Source organism: Globicephala melas, chromosome 16, assembly GCF_963455315.2.
Source record: "Globicephala melas chromosome 16, mGloMel1.2, whole genome shotgun sequence".
NCBI lineage: Eukaryota > Metazoa > Chordata > Mammalia > Artiodactyla > Delphinidae > Globicephala > Globicephala melas.
Genome location: NC_083329.1, coordinates 2,001,548 through 2,020,883, shown reverse-complemented (window position 1 = coordinate 2,020,883; position 19,336 = coordinate 2,001,548). Strand labels below are relative to the sequence as shown.

Genomic DNA, 19,336 nt, shown 5'->3' with positions numbered 1-19,336 from the left:
CACCCTGAACCCCTCTCGTCCCCGTCTCACACCCCCGATGCCCTCGCCCCTTTGGCGGAATCCAGCTGGGGGTCAGAGGGCATCTGCGGGGCACAGAGCTGGGTGGATTGAGTGGGTAAAGGAAAGCAAACCTCACGAGTATTTAGTTTCACCTTGCTTGTGCCACTCTTTTAGAAGACCCAGTCTTTCCTGTCATTCTCTGAGTGTGTAAAAACCCGTCCAGGTGATCTTTCTAGAATAGACTCAGAAATGTCTATTTCTCCTACTCAAACCTGTTCTTTTTGAGATTCAGTATCTTCATCCCAGGAGGCGTCGATTCCTTTCAAAGCCACAGAAGCAGGGCTCGGGGACCTCGGGCCATCCATTAGTGGGCCTACAGAGGGTTTTTTTTTTTTTCCAGACAATAAGTTGCACATTAAAATTCTATGATGTGATATCTTCAAGTACAACCCAGCTCTCTTTGGACACAGCAGTGTTCTGGCCTCGGCTTCATCCCATTTCATATCGCTACACAATTGTAGGCTGATTGCAGATCGCTGGTACTGTTAATGCCAAATTCCAGCCATCAGTAGAAAAAAGACTCACCTGTCAGCTTTCTCTTGCCTGGAGGTAGAGAGACAGCAAGAAAGAGAGCGAGGGGGTGAGGGCCACCAACCTCTGTCCCCAGGTGCTGCCGAATGCAGTTCCAGGTCCTCTTACAAACTGAAAATCTCTGTGCCCAGTGACTCTAGGTTTCAAGCATTCAAAGTGGATTTTCCCAGCAGGACTATAAGACGCAACAGCCTGATGTGCTTATTCTCCACGGGGGGCTCGAGCTGAGCTTACTGAGGAATCGGGACATTCAAGGAACCGACCTTCTCTAGCCTGGAACGTCCTACACCGATCTGGTGATGGGTCGGCAGCTGGACCGGGTGTGGGGACGTCCGTGAGTGAGCACCCTGGCGAGGGGGTGATGGCTCTTTTCGTATTCACTGTCCGTATCCCGAACTTCACATTAGAGGTGCAGACCGGACTGAGGACTTCTGAGGTCCTTGGGAATCCCAGCACCTGTGGAGGTGGGTGTCGCTTGTAATCAGAGTCTCTGCACAGCTGTGGTTTTCTTCATAGAAAGAAGGTATTGATATTTCCAACCCCGAACCAAGTCTGGCATCTTTTCAGAGTCCAACAGAAGGATGGTGGGTATCTGTAAGATGTATCTAGATAGCTCTTTCCCCCGAGTCTGCAGTCAAGGACAGTGTATCAAGGATGCTGTACCAGTTTTCTCAGGCCACCATGACAAAGTACCACAACCTGGATTAGTTCTTTCACAGCTCCGGAGGCCAGAAGTTCAAAACTCAAGGTGTCGCAGGCTAGTTCCTCCTGGGGCTCAGAGGGAGACTGTTCCAGGCTTCTCGCCCAGCTTCTGGTGGCTTCCGGTAATCCTTGATGACCGCTGGCCGGTAGATACAGCCCTCCAGTCGCCACCTCCATCATCGCGTGGCCTCTGTCTGTGTCCAGACTTTCCTCTTCGTACAGGAGGCCAATCATTCTACTGGGACCGCCCGAAGCCCACGTGACCGCACCTTGGGACCTCACTTAACACATCTGCAGAGACCCTGTTTCCAAATAAGGGCACATTCACAGGCACAGGAGATTAGGACTCAAACACATCTTTTGGGGGGACGTAATTCAACCCAGTGCAATGGTTTGGGCTCAGAGCCTGGACCCTGAGATATGGATCAAGCTAGTGAACTGTTAAATGTCTGGTTATTAAGTGTGATTCTGGCCTTGGGTGTGAGAACACCAGGCCAGGAATGGTTCCTTTTTGGCTTCAGGTGGGCCTCAGAACCCCTGGGAAGAGGGTGTGAGCATCTGTTGTTGAATCCAGGGATACAGTGGTTATGAGATGCCATCGCCCTGGGCACCGTCCATCCTAGAAATATACACAGGCAAAGGTCACCGGCGTGGGAGATTTAAGATTGAAGGGACCCTTTTTGCAAGCATCCACCCACATTTCCTTTAGTTCTGTTTGCCCCCTTGAGTACAGAACACAGGAAGAATGTGTATTTGTCAGAGAAGGCTGGACTTGTCAGCGCTCTCCAGAGAAACAGAACCAGTGGCATATACAGAGTAGGAGGTTTTTTAAAGGAATGGCTCGTGTGATGTTGGGGGTAGGCACGTCTGAAACCTGCAGGGCAGGCTGGAGACTCAGGCAGGCTGTGATGCTGCGCTTTTGAGGCAGATTTTTTTTTCTTCAGGGAACCTCAGTTTTTGTTGTTAAGGCTTCATGGATGCGGTGAAGCCCACCTACGTTCTCAAAGGTCATCACCTTTCCCTAAAGTCGAATGATTATCAGTGTTAACCGCCTACAGAATCCCTGCACAGAAGCCCTTAGATTCGTGTTTGGTGACATAATCAGGCACCATAGTTACAGACACGTAAAGCTGCTTATCGCAAGGCTGGCCTGGTGTTAACTATGCCGAGTCCTTGCTTCTTTGTTTCAGGCCTGGTGACCTGGCCTGGGCCACTCTTCCCAGAAAAGGTTTTCTCATCAGTGGAATGGGAGTATCACAGCAATCCCTAAATAGGCTCTTGTGTACAGAGATGAGTACCACGGGGTCTGCAACGTTCACCCTAAGGAACGTTGCAAAGGAGACAGGGGCTGACGCTGCGGTCCAGCCCGACGTGTCCTCAGGGCAGCAAGGACGGAGACTGCCCACTGCCCGCCTGCAAGGGGCTCCCAGGGGAGGGGCTCTCGGCGGCCTGTCTCTGCCCGTAAGGAAAGGACCAGGGGCCCTGGGCCCACGTGGACCTGAGCCAATGCATGGTGGTGGGGTGACTGGAGATGAGGGTGCATTCCGTGCTACTTTTGACGTGGGGTGGGGTGGGACAGAGAAGAAAGACACCATGGCCCAAGAGCCTGATCAGCGACCAGGTGAGCAGAAAGGTGGCGCAGGGCACTCTGGGTGGGTCCTGCCCACGTGAGACGCCTTCCGCAGAGACCCCTAGATCCTCCCGAGCCCCGCCCACTTGCCGCCTGGTCTTCACACCCAGCCCCAGACCGGACCATCCTCTGTGGTCTGAACACCTGCTGCCTCCTCCTACCTGGCCCCCCCGCCCGCCCGTCCTCCACGCTGCCCCGCGACTCCCGTGGACTTGCTCGTTGGACCACCTGCCACCAGCTTGGAGTCCTGCAGTGGCTTCCACTGCCCTGAAGGTGGAGGGAAGCCCCCCAACCCCTGCGCCCCCCTGCCCACCTCGCTTACCATGGGACAGCCCTTCTGACGCGGGCTGGTCACTTCCTGTCCAGTGTGCCCACTCCCTTCCCGCTCAGCCCTTCCCTGCAGTTAGAGGACCTCTCCTGTCGTGGGCTGGCTAGGACACCATCCCCTCCTCCCCGTGGCCCCCTGCGGGCAGGGGCACGTATCCCCAATCCCCGGTGCCTAGGGCAGCAGGGGCCTCGGCACTGAAGCCGGGGAGGAGAGAGTGGGGACAGACACGTCTGCCGGAGAACTTTGATCCAAGCAGAGCGGTGACTCACGATGAAAGATCACTGGTCACGGCAGAAGCAGCAGGAGGCCCGGCAAAATCGGTTCGAATTATGAATTAATTTATTGATGTTTCTGAATAAGTGGGTTGTTGGCAAATGTCAAGCACGCGCTGGTGAGCACACAGAAAATCTAGATTCTATTCCTATCTGGGCGTTTGGACACAAGCGTGTCGAAACGTCCAACGTCGGGGGTCTGTCTGTGAGGCCGAGAGGACGGCAGGAGGAAGGGGCAGCTGCTGACACGCTGTGACCTGGCACTCGGGGCTTGTCTGGACGCCCTCGCTGCGGAGACAGCCCGACTGCTCCCACACCACTTCTTCCGCCCTGCCCTGTGCTCTGCGAGCTAACACAGGGCTCTGCCATCCAGCTGGGGAGCCTTCCGCAGCCGGCAGCTTCCCTCCCCCTCGCCTCCCTCCCCAGGAGCCTGGCCGCCACCCCCCGCCCAGTCTCCATCCTCCACCAGCCTCTCCTGCAGCCGCAGCTCACCTAGTTTCTGCTAACTGCTCCCTCCTTGGCTGTCTTGATCTCGCTCTCCTGCCTTCAAATGTTTGCAGGTCTGAGCGGGGATAAAAGGACATTCCTTTAGTGGGATTGCTGGGTCGTATGGTAGTTCTATTTGTAGTTTTTTAAGGACCCTCCATATTGTTCTCCATAGCGGCTGTATCAATTTACATTCCCACCAACAGTGCAAGAGGGTTCCCTTTTCTCCACACCCTCTCCAGCGTTTGTTGTTTGTAGATTTTTTGATGATGGCCATTCTGACTGGTGTGAGGTGATACCTCATTGTAGTTTTGATTTGCATTTCTCTAATGATTAGTGATGTTGAGCATCCTTTCATGTGTTTGTTGGCACTCTGTATATCTTCTTTGGAGAAATGTCTATTTAGGTCTTCTGCACATGTTTGGATTGGGTTGTTTGTTTTTTGATATTGAGCTGCATGAGCCGCTTGTATGTTTTGGAGCATGTACCCTGAGAAAACCATAACTCAAAAAGAGTCACGTACCACAATGTTCATTGCAGCTCTATTTACAATAGCCAGGACATGGAAGCAACCTAAATGCCCATCAACAGATGAATGGATAAAGAAGATGTGGCACATATATACAATGGAATATTACTCAGCCATAAAAAGAAATGAAATTGAGTTATTTGTAGTGAGGTGGATGGACCTAGAGACTGTCATACAGAGTGAAGTAAGTCAGAAAGAGAAAAACAAATACCGTATGCTAACACATACATATGGAATCAAAAAAAAGAAAGAAAGAAAGAAAAAAAAGTGGTCAGAAGAACCTAGAGGCAAGACGGGAATAAAGATGCAGACCTTGGGCTTCCCTGGTGGCGCAGTGGTTGAGAGTCCGCCTGCCGATGCAGGGGACACGGGTTCGTGCCCCGGTCCGGGAGGATCCCACATGCCGCAGAGCGGCTGGGCCCTTGGGCCATGGCTGCTGGGCCTGCGCGTCCGGAGCCTGTTGCTCCGCAACTGGAGAGGCCACAACAGTGAGAGGCCTGCGTACCGCAAAAAAAAAAAAAAAAAAGATGCAGACCTACTAGAGAATGGACTTGAGGATACGGGGAGGGGGAAGGGTAAGCTGGGACGAAGTGAGAGAGTGGCACTGACATATATACACTACCAAACGTAAAATAGATAGCTAGTGGGAAGCAGCCGCATAGCACAGGGAGATCAGCTCGGTGCTTTGTGACCACCTACAGGGGTGGGATAGGGAGGGTGGGAGGGAGGGAGACACAAGAGGGAAGAGATATGGGGATATATGTATACGTATAGCTGATTCACTTTGTTATAAAGCAGAAACTAACACACCATTGTAAAGCAATAATACTCCAATAAAGATGTTAAAAAAAAAAAAAAAAGGACATTCCTTGGCCCAAGAAGATGCCTCTCTTCCTGGGGATTTGATCCCTGCCTGAAGCCTGCCTTCGGGAGGGATGTGGGTACAGGAGGGGACGCCAGTCAGGCAGCAAAGTCTCCCTGGACAGTCCCGGCGGGGCCACCATCAAAATGACTGCACGGCTGGAGCCAGGAGGAGGCGGGCAGCCACCTGTGGCTCACCCGTGCCCATCCCTCCCTCCAAAGACTCGTTTCCTGGGCCTCATTCCGCCCCTAACAAATGCACGAGAAGCCATTCATTCTCCAAAACCCAGTTTACAAATGTTCCCCGACTTTTCCCATTAGATTTCAAAGCCTTCTCTTTCAGCCTCCGAAGAAAGGATCATTTCTTATTAATTATCAGGGGACAGGAGGAAAGGACAGGTGAGCCTGGAGTTCTTTAAAGAGCGAAAAGGCTGAACTGAAAAGCGAAAGGCTGTGTATTTTCTGCCCAGCCTTCGTCTCAGTTTGCAGAATGAGAAATAATGAAATCAGTTTCATCTAGATTAGCTGAGGCACATGCCCGGCGGTGTCTCAATTCATTCCGGGTTCAGAGAGAGCAGGGGTTTCGCTGTGTTCCTATTCTCTGGCGTACAGGTTCTCCTCTGCGAGAATATGCCGTGATCTTCCTAAGATTCCAACAAACCACTGAATCTCTCACGACGCACAAGTCTTGTCCTGTTTCCTGTGCCACGATCTGAACACGACAATTGCACACAGAAATGCAATCCCGGAGTTGGTTTCTAAATTCACGTTTTGGTTCTCAAGCATCCAACTAATTTTATTCTAATTCTGTGGATGGATGGAGTTTTGCTGAGCTGCCAGCCTCAGCAGTTCTGTTCATCCTGACTTTGACTCCTGTTTATATCTCTGGCTCCGGGGGGCATTGGCAGGGAAGAGAGATTTGCAAAAACAAGCCCCTGCCTATTCAGAAAAGGATGTTGGGCTAATTTCACAGGTACAAGTGCGGAAGGCAGGAGCTGCAATTCTGCGGGAAATGTGCCTTATTTGTAATCCCTCCATGTCACTCTGAGGTCAAAGAGCATTGGTTCACCGTTGGGCCCAAGGTCCAAGGAACCCACGTCTCCTCCAGAGACAGCCAGGGCCACCACCCTCCCGCGGTGACTCTCAGGTCTGGGGTCCATCAGGTTGTGCCTACATTTTTGTTTCCTCCCTTAGGAAATCCCAGGTCGTGCTTCACTGATAGGAGTCCAAAGTGGGTCACCCACTCCATTTATTTGTGCGATGTTTCAAGATGAAAGGGAAAGGTGAAGTTTGATTATATTTTCAGGCCACCTGGGGGGTCCTGAGCTTCACAGTAGGCTGCCTCAGGCCACCTCATCTGAGCACTGCAGGCCCCTCTGATTGTCGGGATATTTACTTAGTTGCAGGTTCTCCCACGCTGGGCTCATGGCTGGTGTGAGTTACTTAGTGTTTCCTCAGAAAGGCATGTTCACCTCCTAACCCCTGACACCTGTCAACGTGACCTTGTTTTACAATAGGCTTTTTGCAGATCAGAGCTGTTATCAAGTTAAAATGAGGTCACCCTGGAGTAGGATGGGCTCTAATCCAGTGGCTGGTGAACTTATAAGGAGAGAGATTAGAAACCAGACACCCAGACAAGAAGGCCAAGTGAAGACGGATGTGGAGGCTGGGGTGATGCAGCCACAAGCCAGGGATGCCAGGAGCCGCCAGGAGTGGGAAGAATCAAGAAAGCCTCGTCCTCCAACACCTGCCAAGAGAGAATGGACCTACAGACTCATGGATTTCAGACTTCCAGCCTCCGGAACTGTGAGAGGTTGAGTTTCTGTGGTTTTAGGCTGCCCAGCTTGCGGCGCTTGTCACAGCAGTGCCGAGGCACTGGTGAGACTGTCCAGCCCTGTTTCCACCTGACAGGGATGGATTCTAACAGCCTCAATCCTCTGATCGGCCACTATGCTCTTCCAACGTCAGGGCCTTGGGCAGGAACCGGGAGGAAGCCCCTCCCTCCTACCAGGGGTCCAGTGTGGGACTGGTCCACACTCTGCCCTCAGAAAGCCCACCCGGGAAAGTGGATGAACACGGAGCCACGGGGGTTTTCCAGCTTCCTCATGGCAACACCCACCCAAAGCCTGCCGGGGGGGCGGGGCCTGGCAGTGTGTTTACAGTCATATACTGGGTACAAGTTGCCAAATACACGTAAGCTGCAGTCTCTTGGTTCTGCTCTTTCTTTCCACTTGCACCTCCCGTGGGTGCTGCAAGCCCCTCTGGTGGAAGGCTGTGCAAGGGCTACGGGCGTGTCTGGGATGTAGCTCGTGGAGGGTGCGTTGGGGGTGCCCTGAGTTTCTGTGTAGCGGGCCTACACTCGTGGAGTTCAGAGCCACTTCCAGATGGATCCAGTTCCTGCTGGAAGCTTCCAGGAGCTGGTAAGGAGCAGAGCCTGATTCACTGCAAGGTTGACAGCCATGCTCGGAGACTTCACACTGCCCTAGATGGCCTGTCTTCTGCCCGGCCAGCCCTCACCAGGCCTTAGACATTTTAGCCAAGAGACCAGTAGTTTATGGCCAGTGGTGACACCATCACCCTTCCCTGCCCCCATTGTCCCCCCGTTTGCTGCTCTAGCTCCCGACGGATGCCTGCATTTGCTCCTGAGGTCATTTCAGCCCATCTACAGAGGTGTGTCATCACCTCCCGGTGATTTGTCCTAAAATGTTGGTGCCCAGCGGCAACTGCACGTCCACACGCTAAAGGGCCGTCAGCTAGAGTCTTCTCTTGCTACCCTAGAGAACTCAACATAATCAGACACCGTATAGTTCCAACCTGAAAGAAACTCAATAGACACTTTTCCAGGCTTGACCACCACCTTAAAAAATGGCAAGACATTACCGACATTGAGATACAAAGAAAGATATCTTCCCACACATCAGTAATAATAATGTAAACATTTCACTGAGCTGTGCTGGAATGAAGACCAGCTTCTCCCTAGAAAACAGTCCCACAAAGTTGCCATTTGAAGAAGCAACCAGAGAACGTGCCGCCAGGAAAAGCAGTTATGGGGGCTGTTAATTAATTCAGAAAGTTATGCTTTTTCCTGGATTTTGTGATGTTGGCGGCCTTCCCAGCACTTGGAAATTTAAAACGTGTTGTGATTTCTTTTTCTTCATATTTACTTTACTGCCCTGTTTTGTATTTATTTCTTAAAGAGACCTCTCAGCTTCAGGCCCCAAGCCCCCTTCATTTCCCAGCCAGTTTATCCGGGGTGCGCGAACGCCCTGTGTGCTCCCCGTCCGGGTGGCCCATCACCTGCAGGTCAGGGCTCACCCTTCTCGGGTTGAACTGAGCCAGGGTTTCGTGCTCCCTCAAATCTCACTGGGCCCCGTTCCTCAGCCCCTCTTCCTGTGCTCTCAGACTCTGGAGGAAGTGTGGAGAGCTCTGAGGAGGGCTGGGACCTGCCCCTCACCCATGTGTCCACTGCCACCCCCCCGGCAAAAGCCGGCACTTGGCCAGCTCAGGTCATCTGGTCAACCATCTCGACCCCCGCTGCCCCCTCTGCTGGCACCTGGGAGTGTCTGGTCCTCAGCCAGGCATGGAGGACCGCCCCAGGGTTCAGGACCTCCTCCGCCTTGTGACCTCGCACTCTGAGACCTTTGTCTCTTTCTGGATCAGCTCCACACTCCCGGCCACCCCTGCATGATGCGAGGACCCACTGGACCTCAGAGGTGCCGCCTGCAGACACTTCGTGCTCAGACCAAGCCTCCGAGCTTTCGACCCCCAGGTACTGCCGCTCTGTGCTGGGAGCCTGGGGTCCCTCCAGGCCCTTAGCAGAGAGTGTGGGAGCAGAAAGCCTGTGGGAGCAGCATCCAGGGCTGGGCAGACCCAAGCTCGGACTTAGATTTCACCATCGACTGTGGGAAACGACCAGATTCCTGGACCTGTTAAATCTCTCTCTCCCTTAAAAATGGAGATAAAAATACTTCCTCACAGAGTGTTGTGAGGACACGTGAGGTGACAGTGCAAAGCACAAGGCCCAGGGCCTGCTGTGCACGGCTGAGCCTGTTAACACTGGTGCGTGTGTGCTCATTGTTTCTTGATAAACTGAAGTTTTGCAACAGTCAAGTTGCACCCCCTTTATTGTTCCCTCACTTTGCCCTGAATTCCTGGGAAGCCCTGCCCGTCCTCCCAGCCCACTCCCCGAGTGCCAGAAACAGGTGGGCACGTTCACAGTGATAGGAAGAGGCGATCTGAGGTCGTCACTGGTTGGAGGCAAGGAAACTGGGGTGATGAGGACGAGTTCTTGTAGGAAACAGGATTTGGGCTGAGACCCGTGCTGCGAAGCCGGGGAGCCCCGAAGGCACACGTGGAGCGGCCTTGGAGAGGTCAGACGATTGTCCAGACACCTGCAGAGCGTCCACTGTCCAGCCTTCACTGTCCTTCAGTTGCATTTGCTGGGTCTTGGCATTTTCCCCTCTGTTTGCCGACAGACCCATGTACCCTCCACAGCCGGGTGGGAAGTAGGGCGATGGACTCTGACTTCACCGAACTGCCCTGGGTGGGTGGGCAGGTGGTGGTGGGCTTTGCTCGTCTTTAGAATAATAGCCCTGTGACCTGGTCTCCACCTCTGGCTGTGAAACAAGGCCGCTACCCAGTGATGGAAAATGGGCAGTTTTCCTCGATATGGCAGCAAAGACCATTAAGAACGGGTTCCTTTCATTCTTCACATGTTAATTGAATTTTCAGTTGATCCTTAATAGGAAAAAAAAGGAAAAGCAATCTATAGTTGTACCCTGAATAAGATTTCGTATTATTTTGCCTTGAGACTGCAGCCTCCTACAGAAGATGAATCACCGGGCACCTTGCAAACAGCTGAGACTCTGGCTTTGAAAGGATCCCTCCAGGCGTGGATGGGCCAGCCTGGGGGATGGGCCGGTTCTGGGGACTCGGGGCTATTGTATCCAAGGCGCTGAGAGCAGCTCTCAGGTGTGGGACCTGCAAAGAGGTGAGCCTTCCCCTACCTCATATTTAAAGAAGGATTAAAAGCTTAATGTTTGCTAGTACACCCCCAAACATTGTGGAGGAAATGCTGTACATGCAGTAAATCTATGTTCACGTCACTCTGTCCCTACACAGAGTTGTTTAATTGGTTTATAGAACCGTCTCCATTTTTAAATGTTTTGAAGTATTTGTAGTTGAAATGTTCCAGTATTCAAAATGCATACATGTGATCAAGCAAAAGTCCTGTCTCTAAAGGAGGGTGTTGGTGACCTGAAGGCTGAGCTTGGAAGCTCCCACCTTCAAGAACCCCTCCCTTCTCTGTACACACACACTTTCTGTGGCCACTTTTCCTTAGCACCTTAAGGGCCTCTGTAAAGAATGGTGTTTAACAGTACAAAATTTCCCAGAATTAAAAAAGAATATTGAAATATAGTTGATTTACAATAGTGTGTTAATTTCTGCTGTACAGCAAAGTGACTCAGTTATACATATATATCTTCTCTTTCATATTCTTTTCCATGATGGTTTATCACAGGATATTGAATATAGTTCCCTGTGCTCTACAGTAGGACCTTGTTGCTTATCCATCCTGTATATAATAGTTTGCACCTGCTAATCCCAAACTCCCAATCCACCCCTCCCCCACCCACCTCCACCTTGGCAACCACAAGTCTGTTCTCTATGTCTGTGAGTCTGTTTCTGTTTCATAGATAAGTTCCTTTGTGCCATATTTTAGATTCCACATATAAGTGATATCATATGATATTTGTCTTTCCCTGTCTGACTTACTTCACTCAGTGTGACAATCTCTAGGTCCATCCATGTTGCTGCGAGTGGCATTATTTTGTTCTTTTTTATGGCTAATAGTCCATTGTGTACATGTACCACATCTTCTTTAACCAGTGTTCCGTCGATGGACATTTAGGTTGCCTCCACGTCAAAATTTCCCAGAATTAACCGTCAAAACAACCAATGTAATAAGTAATCAAACATGGGCTGATCCCAGGGCTGTGCTGGACCCACAGCACAGTCCCTAATTCCAGGCAGCGGCCCCTGACAGCCGGGTGTCTGTGCTGGGCGCCCTGGGGGCTGAGGGAGGGTGGGCACCCTGCCCACAGCGAATGGGGGGACCCTGGGCTGCCCGGCGGATGGGGTCCTGCCACGAGGTGAGCCCTGATCCGCGACTAGATTGTCTGCCCTGCGACTTGGGGGCAGAGTGGATCCTCTCAAACCTGTTTCTACTGGGCAGGATGATAACCTGACCCAGGAGCTTCTGCTCCCATGCCATCACAAGTGCAGAGATCTTCTTCTCCATCTTGATGTCTAGGATATTTTCAAAACTGTTTATGTTAAATATTAATAACAGCCTCACTAGGGTTTTGCCTCGTGCTGTAGCTGCAATTTCGCTGCTAGTTAGGCTAATTAATGTACTACGCTTCGGTCCTTAAACCGAGAACTGTGCTTACATGATTCTCCTGAGCCTGATACGAATGTCTTTATAGATGGAAACGCTTCTCCCATGGAAGTGGAGGTCAGAAGGCAGCGGCAAATCGGTTTTGCAGGTGGTAGCTCACCTCTCACGCCCCACGGCTTACAATCTAGGTCCTGCTCCAGCAGCAGAGAAGCTGGGGCCCTGGGGGCCCACAGGCGTGTCCCATCTTGCCAAGCAATGTCGGGGCGCCCGCTCTAATCACGGAAGCCTTTTCTAAGTTACCCCCTTTCTGGCCACGGCCCTGATGTTTATCCCAGAGTCGTGGGCTTCCCTGCTCACCCGTGGAATTATTCAAACAAGCCCATCACATGCTCCTCAGGGACCGAAGGGCACCCACCCTCCTGTTAGGTTGGAGCCTCTTCCAAGGCCCCCAGCTGTGAGAGGCAGCCCCAAGCATCCCTGCTCTGACAGGTGGTTCCTCCTCCCTGGGCTCGTGACAAATAAATGAATTAATGGCTGTCCATCTCCTCAGGTGTCACGCTTTCAGCTGTCCCCATAACCCCGGGCCAGCAATCCCTCCCTCCCTCCCTCGCCCGCAGGGGAGGGGGAAGCCATCAGAGACAACCCCGGCTGCTTCTGGCCGAGGGAAGTCCGACCCCAAGCTCAGGGGCCACGTGATGAAAATGCCCTTCGAAGGGGACCTTCAGCCCTGTCCAGTGCAGGTCAGCTGAGTGACATCCTTTCCCAGTCCTTGTCCAAACTAAGTACAACCCCTTGAGTTTCCACTTGGAAAAAAAGATCCCGGTTCCTCTGGGGTCCTTTTCCTTTGTGATGAGCACGCATCTCAGGGGGGAGCACCGTGCTCGTCTGCCTGCTTGGCCACGTCCCGTCACAGTCCGTAGAGCGGAATCTCTTAGCATGAATCCTATGCATTATTCCTTTACGTTCCCTTCCATGCTTTGCTCCTAAACTCGTCCTGTTGCCCATCTTCTTGGTCCTTCTCTTAACCAGGGACTTGCTTTCAGACTCAGAGGATGGCAGGCAGAAGCTCCCACCTGAGCGAGCACCGGGAGCCTGCACGTGCGGGGTCACAGCTCTGGCACGAACTCCCAGCATCCTCACCGCTCCACCGGGTCCTTGGCGCTCACCGCCAGCCACTGACCCACTGTCCCTGCAGCTCAGGAGCAGGTGTGGCTCCGTGGCCCTCAGGCTGTCTCCCTTGGTGTGTGGGACATCCTCTCTGCAAGGTGGGGTTTAGTTCGGGAGATGCCATTGCCCCTCGCGCTCTGTGATGGTCCCATGGCGGGAGGCTGGGCTCCTCCCGGGAGGAGGGGTCTCTGGACCCCGAGCAGATGCTCCTCTGTGGGCTCCGCCGCTGCCTTTGGGTCACCTGAGCATTCTGTTTGTGCTTCTCCCAGGAGGGTTTGCTTGTAGAATCCCTCATGTGGCAGATTTTATTTTTGAAATTTGGTTGCAGCAATGTCTCCCATCACATTTGCTCTTCTGTTCTGTGGCTTTGCCAGGCCCCCGACCAGGAGCGGCGTCTGGTGCCCCCGAGTCTCCCCTGGAATCTGGGTGGGTTTACCCACTTGCTTTGCACCAATAGAGCAGGGCGTCGGTTACCACGAAAGAAATACGGCATCTCAGGCAACCAGGCTGTGAAAAGTGCAAGCCACGTGAGAGGTTCTGCTCTAATGATGAGACTCCACGTGGGGAGAGACAGAGACAGACAGAGAGACAGAGAGGGACAGAGACGGGCACACACACATCAAGGGGCACCACTCAGGCCCCAGCAGACACCCCTTGAAGCAGAGAAAACACACCCAGCCAAGCCTACCCCGTATTCTTGACTCACAAAACTGTTCAAAAATGCAAGTGTTGTTTTAGATCCCTATTTTAAGACGGCTTCTCATGCAGCAATAAATAATTAAAATACATATACTCACAATAGCCACAGATATTTGAAGTTGGAAAATAATTATCAGCATTTCCGCTGCCTTATCCGTTTATCCAGGGGAGTATTGTTCACATTCTCAGTAATAACTGTTTCAGAAAGGAACACTGCAGAGACAGACGTTTGGTTCCTTAGAGGGAAATAACGATATGATAAAGGATACAAGACGCTGCCTGTCAGGACCATCACTCTTGGAGCTGAGAAACCATCAGAGGTCATCCAGGTTGTCCAGTTGGGTCTTGTGGGCCCCCAAGTCCACCAGAGATGCGTCAGCGACCCTCTCCCCCAACCCTGGCACCGACCCTGACTGCCGTGGGGCGGTGTCCCACCTCCACTCCTCTCTTCTGCTAGGGTCCTTGACAGGTTTTAGGTGTAAGCGTTTCTTCTATATCCAGTTTTGAAAACCACTAACCTCGTTGCCCACATTTCATGGTTAAGCCCTTTGTATTCCCGATGGGGAAAAAGACTCACCATAGTGTGAAAACGTCAACGGGACAGTATAATTCAGAGCGTGGAGTCCTGGCCAAAATCCCACGCCCTTTCTCCATGTCACGTGGCTCTTCCTTGTGACCACTGTGACCACTGACAGGTGTGCACACCCCTGGGAACCTGAGGCCAGGCTCTCACATAGCCAGGTGCTCCCGTCCAGCATCATGGGACTTACCTCACCTTGCCTCGTGGAAACTGTCCGAGCACAAGGGTAAAGCAACGTTCAGAGGTGGCCGTGGCTGCGTATCCAGAGCTGCCCTTGCTTAGCTAATTTGAACTAACATGCTTCACTCTAAGAGCACCTGGCTAAGACTGACCTGTGTCGATGTTCCTTTAAAGGAGACACTGACCATCAGCAGGGCTGTACCTTCAGGAACTGGGGAGGTTCACTACTGTGTATGTAGGAAGATGCTGTGTGGACATAAGCTTTTGATTGGTGAGCTGTTAGGAATCCCCTCTGTGCTTCAGGAATGCTGAGAAAGGGGTCTCCAAATGGAGCAATAACCTTCATCTGAGACAGGACCTGACAACACCTGCAACTTTATTCTCGGATGCCTGCCCATGGTCCCCAAACCAAAGTCCCTCAGCTGTTCTTTCTTTGGAGACCAGGGAGAAGCCACTGTGTGGTCCCTTTCAGACCCCACGACCCAGACCCTCATCACAGTGTTGGCAGCTAAGATGAGCCCGTATCTGAGTTCTGCCTGCTAGATGCCTAAAGGGAGGGTCCTGGGACTCACGTGCAACTTGTCAAAGGAAAGTAGGTTTCTGAAAAGAAAAGCTGACCATGAAGACAAGCTAGAACGTGCGGAGAAACTTACACATTAAATGAAAATGGGTGGGAATACGCAATAATTCAACTTCTAGAGGTTGAGTTCCACATTATGGTAACACGTGATCCCTTCCGAAAATGAAACATGGGAAACACTTCACGGTAGCTTAGCCGATTACAGATCAAGTAGAAGTATAGAGTCATGCTTTCCTTCTTCAGCACTTCCTTGGACCACAAATACTCTGATTGATGCATGAAAGCTATGCATGTAAGCTTTCACTTACGTACTTCTGTAAATATTTTCCATGCTACATAGTTTTATGCTGACATCAGTACCCTGCATTATCAGTAAAAAAAATAAATAAGGGGTTTTTAGAAATTGCTTAAGTTATGACGTTTAGTCCAAGTCCTTAGGGAAATAAATTGGGTTACATCCAACAGATTAAAGACGATCGATAGTTAATTTCAAGGGCATATTTAATCAATTTCATTCAACTGGGCTCTGATGAAATATGCAATATTATTCCATGTTGCCCAACTTTTGCATAACCTCTGTTTCAATGTTTAAGTCTTCCATAACTACTTTTGTTTTAATTACTTCTTATAAAGGGTAATTAGTTATATTTTAATATTTATCTTTAAATTTAAAATGTCTCATCTAAATTGCTACTAGGTAGAAAATAACTTCCCTTTATTTTTCTTTCTAAGCCTATATTTTCCAAGAAATGAAATGAAATAACTTGAGTCATCAGTCTCAATTTACTTTAAGAAACTTTAAACAGCAAAAATGAAAAGTCATAGATATTGTTTTTCATATTAATTTGCAAGTAAATGATACTATCAGTTTATTGCTTATTGTTTAGGGAAAGGGAATCTTATAAAAGCCAAGGGAAATTTAAATCAAAGCCAGCTACGGCTAAGCTACTCTAAAATCTTTCATCATTTATGTTCAAAAATACTGTTTATTCCTCGCTGAAGCTTGATAGGCACGTCTAGTCTTTGCGGGTTTGCCTTCTGTGGCCAGTCCTGCCCGACCTTTTCTTGCACCTGGACCACCTTTGTCCTCAGCTCTGGGACTATGGCTCCTCGGTCACTTGTGGGGTTTTATGCTCACAGAGACAGTTGGAATATTGTAGCTGTATGTGACCTCTGGGCCCACGAACTCCAGCCTGGAGCCCAGGAAGTTCATGTTGGAGCCCATGGAACTGGCGGCCCCTGGACGGAGGGGCCGGGAGCCCAGCCCGAGTCTGCCGTCCCTGCTCAAACACGCTCAGGTCTGAGATCACGCACGTGTCACAGCATCGCCGTCCCGGTAGCGATGGCTGAGTATGCTGAGTGTGCACTCCACATCATTGCTCAGCATCTAGCCATCATCCCGTACCCTCAGAGTAGCTGGGGGGGGGGGCGGATATGATCCCCTCCTGGGAAAGATGCGAGGTGTGAGAACGCAGGGCCCGCATGCCTCGAAGCACGCCTTGGCCCAAGCCTGCCATTTCCAGAAGCAGCCTCGTAAACCGAAGTCTGCTTGGCGGGGGAGATGCTGAGGTGGGGACCGCCAGGGGCTCTGAGGCTCGGCGCTCGCGGGGGAGAGGGCGTGGCCCTACATTCTTATGGGCGAGGCTCACACAAGCAGCGGGATGGAAATCGCTGTCGTCAGTGGTTGGGACTTTCCACCATAGAGCCTGTAACCCCCGTGGCTGACCCCTGACTGTCCTGTTCTGAAGACCCTACCTCTCCCTGTCCCAAGCCCCCATGGAGTCACCGCTGTGAGCCAGGCCCCCACCCAGGCACGGGGACACCCGGTTACTGAAACAACCCTCGTGTTCGAATCATACTCAAACGGAGCCAGACACCACCCGCCCCGGGCACTTTTCACGGCAGCGCTCCGAGACCCAGTGCTGGGAGCCAGTAGGGAGATCTCCCGGGAGGCGCGGGAAGCAGCGCCCTCCGCCTGCTAGGCCAGGCCTGACAAGGCTTCACTGGCCACACTGTCCAGCCTGGATCACCCCCAGGGCACCTCTGCAGCCCCCGAAACACAACGCATCTTTCACAAGGTGTGTCACTGAACTGATCATTACCCTGTAGGTTACCTTGGTGACAGGAGCCTGCTTCTTAATTGAGATAGTTGTTTTTTTTATGAAAAGCAACATGATGACAGTAGAACCTAGCATTCACTTTGCCACTAGCCTGCACCAACTCAGCCATCAACATTTCAGAACAAAGAATATGTGAGTTCCCGTGCGGGAGTGGAAAAGACAGATGGGCTTAATTTAGAGTGTGCTGGCAGCGAGCACCCAAACACGGAAGCCAGTCTCCACAGAGCAGACACGCGCTGCTCACACGGCAGCAGGAATAGGAGGGTGCTACGGGGGCTCCGGGACAGAGCTGGCTGCTCCGGAAGAGCCACCGCCAGGGAGAGAGCAGGATGCCGGGCTGTGCTCCTGCCAAACGCGGTTGGGGTGTCAGCACTGCTCTAGAAAATGCAGAGACTCCCTTTGTGTCGGTTGCATCCAAGATAACACACGTCTGTTCACGCAGGGGCCTCGCTGGCAGGAGCACGTGGGCCAGAGCCCCACGCTGGCTGAGCAGGAGACGAGGGATGGGGCAGAGGATGCCTGGGGGGCAGCGGGACTGCAGAAGTTTCACCTTGTGGTGAAATTCTATGGTTTTGTTTAAAACCCCCATTATGTTCGTAATCCAGGTGCTGTTTATGGGCACCCAGCCTGCTTCCCAGATGAGCAAGTGCTGGTGAGAGCAGAGTTTGGCTCTCCGTGGCCTCCGGGAATTCTCCCTCACGCAGGTGGGAAGGCTGGGGCCAGAGGGGTCTGCACGCTCCTGGCCGCCACCGAGGAGTCAGCAGGGTGGGAGCTCGTGCCTGTGGTGTGGGGTCCCAAGCTCAGGCCTCCTGCCCACAGCAGGTGGAAGATGAGGCTCTTCAGATCCTGAGGTGGGACCGGCCCTAAGCATCGACACCTCTCTTGGCAAATACACCTCAAAACGTCCTCCCCAGTAGGCTCCTGGCACCGAGGCTGGCAAGTTTGCAGTTGGACCGCGCTCAGGAGGCGCTCCACAGCCACTCCCACACCCCGCGGTCTCTTCTTACTCTAGAGCTCTATGTGCCTGAGTGTATGTGTATGTAAACACGAGAGCACACTGTGTGCCTGTGTATTTGTATGTGAGTTGTGTGCGTGTGTCTCCCCACCAGAAGCAAAACTGTAGGAGCCGAGGGCCATAGGACGTCGCCAGTCTCGCTCAGCACGACTCTGTGGATAGAAGGCGTTTGGTAGGCATTCATTATTTAAAATATAACGCCTTCTGCAGAAGGGCTCTAGATTACTTTCGTAATGTCCAGATTTATGTTTAGAAAACAAGAAAATTGTTGGTTGCTAAGGAAACTACTTTTTGAAAATCATCAATAACAGCTAATGGCGGAACATAGTCTTTTCTGTTTGGATGGAAAATTACCCACTTCCCCAGACTGGAGGAAACACACACACACACACACACACACACACACACGCTCATAAACCCCAGATGTGGTGTTGCATTCCTGTACAAATGCACCAATGAGGTCTGTTTTTTAAAAAAGCCATATTAAAATATGCTCTAAGCTAGGAGCGGATTTAAGGAGAGGGCTCACAACAGGAGCGGCCGCTCTCTCTAATCACCCAGCAGGCTGCCTGTCTGCCATTCCCAGCCCCCAGACTTCACATAACTGCGCAAATATGGCAAAATCAAAACTACAAAATGCAACTCGTTGGAAACACCATCAGGATTTTCTGTGTGAATTAACTATTTGATTCTAAAGTTGACGTGGAAGTGCAAAGAGTTAAGCATGGGCAATGAGGAAAATAAAGAATTAAAAAAAAATCTGAGGTATTTACATTACTGAATATTAAGACATATTACCAAGCAAGAGTTATGAAGACAATGCAGTGTAGGCACAGAGATAGAAATGCTGATAGAACCCAGACGCAGACCTCAACTTACCTAGTCACCTAATTTATAACGAAGATGAAACTGCAACAAAGACCAAAGAAAGGCTGGTCATTTTCGAAAGTAATGATGGGTCCACTGATATCTCCAAGAGGAAAAATGAACCTTACTCATACTATCCACAAAAAAACAATAATAAGCCCCAAATAGATCTGAAATTTAATTGTGAAAGATAAGACAATAAAGCGTTCAGAAGATAACATTGGAAAAATCTTCAAGACTATGGAGTAGGCAAAGATTTCTTAAAATGAAACAATAATCATTTCCTATAAAGGAGAAACTTGATCAATTAGACTACATTGAAATAAAAA

At 51.3% G+C, this 19,336-nt stretch overlaps 1 long non-coding RNA gene across 8 annotated transcripts in view; it reads left to right on the top strand.

Moving 5' to 3' along the window:
* LOC132593646 (uncharacterized) overlaps positions 1–19,336 on the top strand; it is a 511,924-nt gene that overhangs the window by 431,815 nt on the left and 60,773 nt on the right. For 5 of the 8 annotated variants that reach the window (XR_009559386.1, XR_009559379.1, XR_009559381.1 and 2 more), the window contains exon 5: positions 10,210–10,389. The exons of the other annotated variants lie outside the window; for them this stretch is intronic. This is a non-coding gene — a long non-coding RNA (uncharacterized lncRNA). The remainder of the gene's footprint in view (positions 1–10,209; positions 10,390–19,336) is intronic. 8 annotated transcript variants of the gene reach the window in all.